Here is a 7,379-nt window from a genome sequence, read left to right as displayed (position 1 = left end):
AATTGGCCCAGCGTTGTCCGGGTTAGGGTTTGGCCGGGTAGGCTGTCATTGTAAATAAGAATTTGATCTTAACTGACTTGCTTAGTTAAATAAAAACATTTAAAAATATGCTGTAATGTTAACAAGGATTTGTTGATCATGTGCAGAAAGTCTCTGTGTTGGAGTGGACAGGAGTTGGAAAACCTGGACAGGAGCTGGAAAAGCTGTCCTATCATGTTACAGCCAGCAAATTCAATTGATTTAAACAAATGGCTCTCTCATAATCTCAATTTAACATCATGTTCAAGTTTGTTTTTTGTTTTTTTGTGATATGCAACAGATGTTATGGTACGGTGGGCTCGTATTATTAGCCTGGAATCCAAACTGATACGGGAGCATATCAGGTTATCATGCTATGGGGCTCTCCAGTGAAGCGTGAGAATAATGTTACAGTTTCCGTGATTTAAGAAGCTGCAATACTGCCCCTCTGTGGTAGTCAGCGTTATTATCACTTCACTTTGCAAGTTATCTCTTCTTTATTTTCCAGAATCACTGACATGGAGTCATCTTAAAGCCAATATCTTTCCATATCATGAAAGATACGTAGGATATGTAAGATATGTATTTAGGCATTGCAAGAGGAACACTATTATATTATTCTACCGTGTGACCATTTGATATGAAACATATCAATAGTCTTGTCACAATATGCATTCATATTATTTTAGCTAATGAAATCATTTATAAAGCTTTGCCACAGATACCCACAATGTGATGAAATTATTATCTACATCAGTGATGGGCAACTTTAATTGGCGTGTGGGCCACAAAAAATATTAACTCATCATGAAGGTCTGCAGTGGCTCGCGGGTCTGTGTACCTACATCGTAACACACACATGCAGTCAGTCGGCCCTACCCTTCCACAATTGCAATCAGTGGGTCAGGCGGCGCCCTAACTGTTCGATTCATATCGCGTGATTTCTGATGATTGTTCTCGATTATATCGACTGATTGGTTCTGTATGGGGTGACCCTTTTGGGCGCACTAAGCACAATTTGGTTGGGCCGCTAGTTGTCCATCCCTGAACATGCAGTTTATTATCCCGTCTTATATGTGTAAGCAACTGCTGCCAGAGAGTGGTGGGGCGGAAATCGTAGTTCTTGATTTTGACAAGGTTAGTGATATTCGGATTCCTTGGGACGTCCTAACCCTAACGCCAAGCATAACCCGTTGTCACGCCTGGTTCTCGACGAGGCTACCCTAACCCGAACTTTAACCATTCATACAGTTCACCTTCAATGGGGTAGGGACGTCCCAGAGATCTTGAAAGCACAGACCATTTTGAAAGCATGACGGAAAGGGGCGGAGATGTCAGTCAATGTGAAAATGCGATAGTCACAGCAGTATCAGCACTAGGACTTGGAAGTTTCTTGGCATGGTGGCTAGCTAGCGACATGGTGAAAGTGTATTTTGAGTAGCCACGATATCTCGGCTCATAAATTGATTTATTCAGCAGTGAGTGATATATTTATGTAACTCCATAGTTTAATAGGTCCAAAAATTGTGGAGGGTCGGATTTGTAGCTAGCTTGCAGCTGTCAACTGGCTAGCCAGCTTCAAACACTAAATTTCAGTGTGCTTGGTTGACGGCCTTGATATAAGATTAACTGGTGAATTGACGATGGTTTTTTGAATATCAAGCGTTACTTGGCAGATACTCGTAATGGGTAAAGACTATTATAAAGTGTTGGGTATACAGAAAGGCGCCTCTGAGGACGAGATAAAGAAGGCGTATCGAAAGCAGGCTCTGCGATATCACCCTGATAAAAACAAGTCCACTGGAGCTGAGGATAATTAGAAGAGATCGCCGAGGCCTATGATGTCCTCAGCGACGCAAAGAAAAAGGATATATATGACCGATATGGAGAAGAAGGTAACGTATCAACTTTTGTTCCACACAGTGTGCTGCACCATTGTAACCTAAACCGTCTTGGACGTTGTCAGGTTTGCCAACTATGTAACGTTGGTAGCTGCATATCAGCCGTGGCCGTTGTTTTTGACAACTTTCCAGCTAACCTTATTATTTAAATGTTACTGTTTGTGTTTTTGAGTGTAGTCCTAGAAACTATTGTAGTTATTATATTGGAAGCAACTGAGCGCCGGAAACAGTCAGAGGTACTCAATTATCTCGAGAACTTGCTGAACTTTCCGATTATTCTGAGTTCAAACTGTCGGTGGGGCTAGTTTGTTCACATCACAACGTTAATTCCTTCATTCTGTCACGTCCGCTCATGGTTTGTGGCACATTGCAGAACACATTTTCAGAAACACTGCTCTGTCACAGTGACCCTGAAGACACAGGTGGAAATGTAACATGCTTTAGCATGATTTATTTAGAGAGATGGTATGTCTGGAAGTGTTGAAAGTGGGTTATGAATAAGTGATTCAAAGGGATTTAAAATAAACATTTTGATGTTTGTTCTTGTGTTCTAAAATAGCAATTTTGATGTTGTGTTCACTCTTACAGGCCTGAAGGGGCACACAGCCGGGGGGTGGTGGTCCCAATGGTCCCAACAACTACAACTACACCTTCCATGGAGATCCTCACGCCATGTTTACAGAGTTTTTGGTGGCCGAGCCCATTCGACCAGTTCTTCGCACGCAACGGGACGATGACATGGACACTGATGACCCCTTTGCGGCATTTGGTATGGGAGGGATGGGGGTATGCCGGGTGGAATGGGAGGGTTCCACCAACACCAGAGGTCCTTCAAATCCCGACCAGGGGGTCCCCATGGGGGCCGTGAGAAGAAGAAAGATTCTCCAGTGGTACACGAGCTGAAGGTGAGCCTGGAGGAGGTGTTCTCCGGCTGCACCAAGAAGATGAAGATCTCAGGAAGCGGCTGAACCCGGACGGCTGCAGCATGCGAGCGAGGACAAGATCCTGACAGTGGACATCAGCGAGGCTGGAAGGAAGGGACCAAGATCACCTTCCCCAGGGAGGGAGATGAGACACCCACTAACATTCCTGCTGACGTGGTGTTTGTGGTCAAAGACAAACCCCATCCTGTGTTCCGCCGGGATGGCTCCGATATCATCTACCCTGCTAGAGTGTCCCTCAGAGATGTGAGTGCTTGGTCTTTGTGATTTCTTAAACATTGTGTCAGTCATAGCTGTAACCCACTAAACTCTTTCACTTGTATTCTCTGTAATCATGTTAATGATATTTCTCTGCTGCTCTCAGGCAGGGTTGGGTGAAATGACCTAAAATTCATATGTCAATTTGTTTGTAACAATTCAGTTGTATGTATGTTTGTAACTTATGTATGCATGTATGTATGTATGTGCATGTGTATGTATGTATGCATGCATGTATGTATGCATGTATGTATGTATGTTCTCTAAATAAGCTTTGTTGCACCATTTAAATGTCAGTACACTGCATTTTAAACAGTCAGGAATAATCTAATGAATTCATGGCTTGTAAAATTATACCTAGGCTAAATGTAAGCCTTCCACAACTCACTAATAATTATATTATAGCAGTTTAACTTGCTTTCTTGCAATAATCACTGATCTGGCTTTTAAGTCTGTCTGTATGAAAATGCCTTTTTGTTAAAAAAAAAAATGTAACCAGAACCATACATATTGCACATCCACTAATAATGAGTAGTTGGCTAGACTTTAAATATAAAAGATGAGCTATCTTTGATCTATTTACTTGCTAACAAGTTCAAAACAGTTGAACTGTTATGAACACACCCTCCTGTCAGTCGCCTACTGTTTGAACAAATGCTAGCATGTCCACTTTGTGGCCTACCTACATGGATAAGAAGATGCTTATTTCTCAGAATGAGAACAAGTTGCCAATATATGGAAGTACTAGTATTTACTACCTCCTGTTGCAATTCCCCGTACTGTGTTTTTGAATGGGCTTCAAGCTTATATAATCACATTTATGAAAACAAGGTGTGTGTGTGTGTGTGTGAGAGAGAAAAAACAGGCCATGTCCGACTCTCCACAGTCCTATTAGGGTGATTTCTCCCCTTCTCAGCTGTCTTTCACAGCCTCTTGGTTTACACCAATTAAGAGTGCACATTTGGACTCTGACCCAACCCACTCAGGTCAGAGTGGCTATCGTTGTCGGCAGATGAAGACACAAGTTTGGCTGCCGACCAAGTTGTGTGTTTATTTTAGTAAAATTGTGGGTACAATGCATCCAAGAAAACCACAAGTCCATCCTCTGTAAACTGAAGATTTCTGTGTGAATACTATAGTGTGTGGTGGTGAAGATAAAAGTCCTAGACTAAGAAGCAATCGTACTGTTCTTGCAGAACAGCCTGTAGCGTCAGAACCAATTATCAGCATTACGTACTAGCGGGTAAGGGCGTTCATAGCCGACAGCTCCAGCTAGTTGTTTTTACAATATACACTACCGTTCAAAAGTTTGGGGTCACTTAGATATTTCTTTGTTTTTGAAAGAAAAAAAGCAAACAATTTGGTGCATTAAAATAACATCAAATTGATGAGAAATATAGTGTAGACATTGTTAATGTTGTAAATGACTATTGTAGCTGGAAACGGCTGATTAAAATTAAAAAGGAATATCTACATAGGTGTACAGAGGCCCATTATCAGCAACCATCACTTCTGTGTTCCACTGGCATGTTGTGTTAGCTAATCCAAGTTTATAATTTTAAAAGGCTAATTCTTATCAGTAGTAAACCTTGTACTATGTTAGCACAGCTGAAAACTGTTGTTTTAATTTAAAGAAGCAATAAAACTGTCCTTTAGCCTAGTTGAATATCTAGAGCATCAGCATTTGTGGGTTCTATTACAGGCTCAAAATGGCCAGAAACTTTCTTCTGAAACTCTTTAGTCTATTCTTGTTCTAAGAAATGAAGGCTATTCCATGTGAGAAATTGATCTTGTACAACGCTGTGTGTACTACTCCCTTCACAGAACACCGCAAACTGGTTCTAACCAGAATAGGAGTGGGGGGCCCCGTTGCACAACTGAGCAAGAGGGCAAGTAAAGTAGTGTCTAGTTTGAGAAACAGACGCCTCACAAGTCTTCAACTGGTAGCTTCATTAAATAGTACCCACAAAACACCAATTTCAACAGTGAAGAGGCGACTCTGGGATGCTGGCCTTCTAGGCAGAGTTGCAAAGAAAAGGCCATTTTCAGACTGGCCAATAAAAATTTAAATATTAAGATGCAAAAGAACACACACTGGACAGAGAAACTCTGCCTAGAAGGCCATTATCCCTGTGTCGCCTCTTCACTGTTGACATTGAGACTGGTGTTTTGTGGGTACTATTTAATGAAGCTGCCAGTTGTGAGGCTTACACACAGCAAAAGGGTTTTCTAATGATAAATTAGCCTTTTAAAATTATGAACTTGGATTAGCTAACATAATGTGCCATTGGAACACAGGAGTGATGGTGGCTGATAATGGGCCTATGTGGATATTTCCAGCTACAATAGTCATTTACAACATAAACAATGTCTACACTGTATTTCTGATCAATTTGATGTTATTTTAATGGCTAAAAAATTATATTTTTCTTTAAAAAACAAGGACATTTCTAAGTATCCCAAACTTTTGAACGGTTTTAGAAGGGTCTGCTCTGTGCTAAATTTTGGGAGTTGAGACAAAAAAAGGGTATCGTTAGAAAGGTTAATTTCTCTTACAATAAAATGTCCCAATGTGTTTCAGGGTCCATCTCACCCATTCTGTTGGACCAGCACAAAAGGTGCATAGGAGGCGAGACCGAAAAAACAAAGTCATGAGAACAAGCGGACATAAATGCTCATAAAAACAAAATATTACAATACAGGCATTTGGAACATCGCGCTAAAACATAATGTCAAATTAATTCGATATATCACCCAGCCCAACTCCCAGGCCTTGTACTCTTTAACTAAAAATATAACACACCTAATTGTGACAATCTGTATTTCTCTCTCCCATCAGGCACTGTGTGGATGCACGGTCAGCGCTCCCACTCTGGACGGCAGGACTGTGACTGTGACCTCCAGAGACGTGGTCAAACCTGGGATGAAGAAGCGTATCGTGGGAGAGGGACTACCCCTGTCCAAGTACCCAGAGAAGAGGGGGGACATGGTGCTTGAGTTTGTAGTGAAATTCCCTGAGAATTTGGGGCAGAGTGCCCGTGATGCACTGACTCAGATTCTTCCTCCTTGAATAACTAAGTGGCTTTTGAAGACACCTAACAAACACGAAGACAGTCGTCTTTCTCCATTAGAGTTGTCCTTACCCTAGGCCAAAGAACATAATAGTTGTTTGGGAATTATACTTGTTTATTTTGATTCAACCTCTGATCCAAATTATAATTCAGTTATATATTTAACCACCATGAGATATTGACAGAGTAACATGTTGGTCTCTTCTGTTAGCTGTTCTGTTTGGTTAATAGTTTTTCCTGTTTTAATATTATTAAAACATTTAGATTTTATTACCTACATGTCCTATTGACAGTATTCCATTTCCCATTGGAAGGGAAAATAAAGACATTTCTGGGGGTACCCAGTGCCAGACATTGGATAATAATGTTTGAGCATAGGGCAGGGGTTGGTCTGGCCCTGTAGAGATGACTGGTGCTGGTTGTTATAAGGTCCGAGGGATAGGTAGAGTTGAAGATGCCTGTGGCAAACAGAGCACTGATGTGGAATTTGTGTGGTATCCAGTTGTTTTGATAGTGCTTCCAGAATATTTGTTGCAGGCAACTTATCAACTATATCTCTCAGGAGCAGTGACACACACCTGAATGTAGATATACTTATAAATACAATGCATACAGTGCCATCTGAAAATATTCAGACCCCTCAACTCTTTCCACATTTTGTTACGTTACACCCTAATTCTAAAATTGATTAAAGTTGTGCTTTTCTTTCTTATCAATCTACACACAATACACCATAATGACAAAGCAAAAACAGGTTTTTAGACATGTTTTAGAATTTTAAAAAACATCACATTTACATAAGTGTTGTGACCCTTTTCTCAGTACTTTGTTGAAGCACATTTGGCAGCAACTACAGCCTCGAGTCTTGGGTATGATGCTACGAGCTTGGCACACCTGTATTTGGGCAGTTTCTCCCATTCTTCTCTGCAGATCCTCTCTGGATCTATCAGGTTGGATGGGGAGCGTTGCTGCACAGCTATTTTTCAGGTCTCTCGAGATGTTTGATCGGGTTCAAATCCGGGCTCTGGCTTGGCCACTCAAGGACATTCAGAGACTTGTCCCGAAGCCACTCCTACATTGTCTTGGCTTTGTGCTTAGTGTCATTGTCCTGTTGGAAGAAGGACAACCACTTCGCCCCCGTCAGGTCCTGAGCGCTCTGGAGCAGGTTTTCATCAAAGATCTCTTTACTT

General features: G+C 41.3%; 1 pseudogene; it reads left to right on the top strand.

Annotated features, from left to right (window-relative positions):
- The first annotated feature begins 1,508 nt into the window (after positions 1 to 1,508).
- On the top strand, positions 1,509 to 6,418 carry LOC135537860 (dnaJ homolog subfamily B member 1-like; annotated as a pseudogene).
- Positions 6,419 to 7,379: the final 961 nt, after the last annotated feature.

Source organism: Oncorhynchus masou, unplaced genomic scaffold (assembly GCF_036934945.1).
Source record: "Oncorhynchus masou masou isolate Uvic2021 unplaced genomic scaffold, UVic_Omas_1.1 unplaced_scaffold_8597, whole genome shotgun sequence".
Taxonomy (NCBI): Eukaryota; Metazoa; Chordata; class Actinopteri; order Salmoniformes; family Salmonidae; genus Oncorhynchus; species Oncorhynchus masou.
This window is presented reverse-complemented; position numbering and strand designations above follow the sequence as displayed.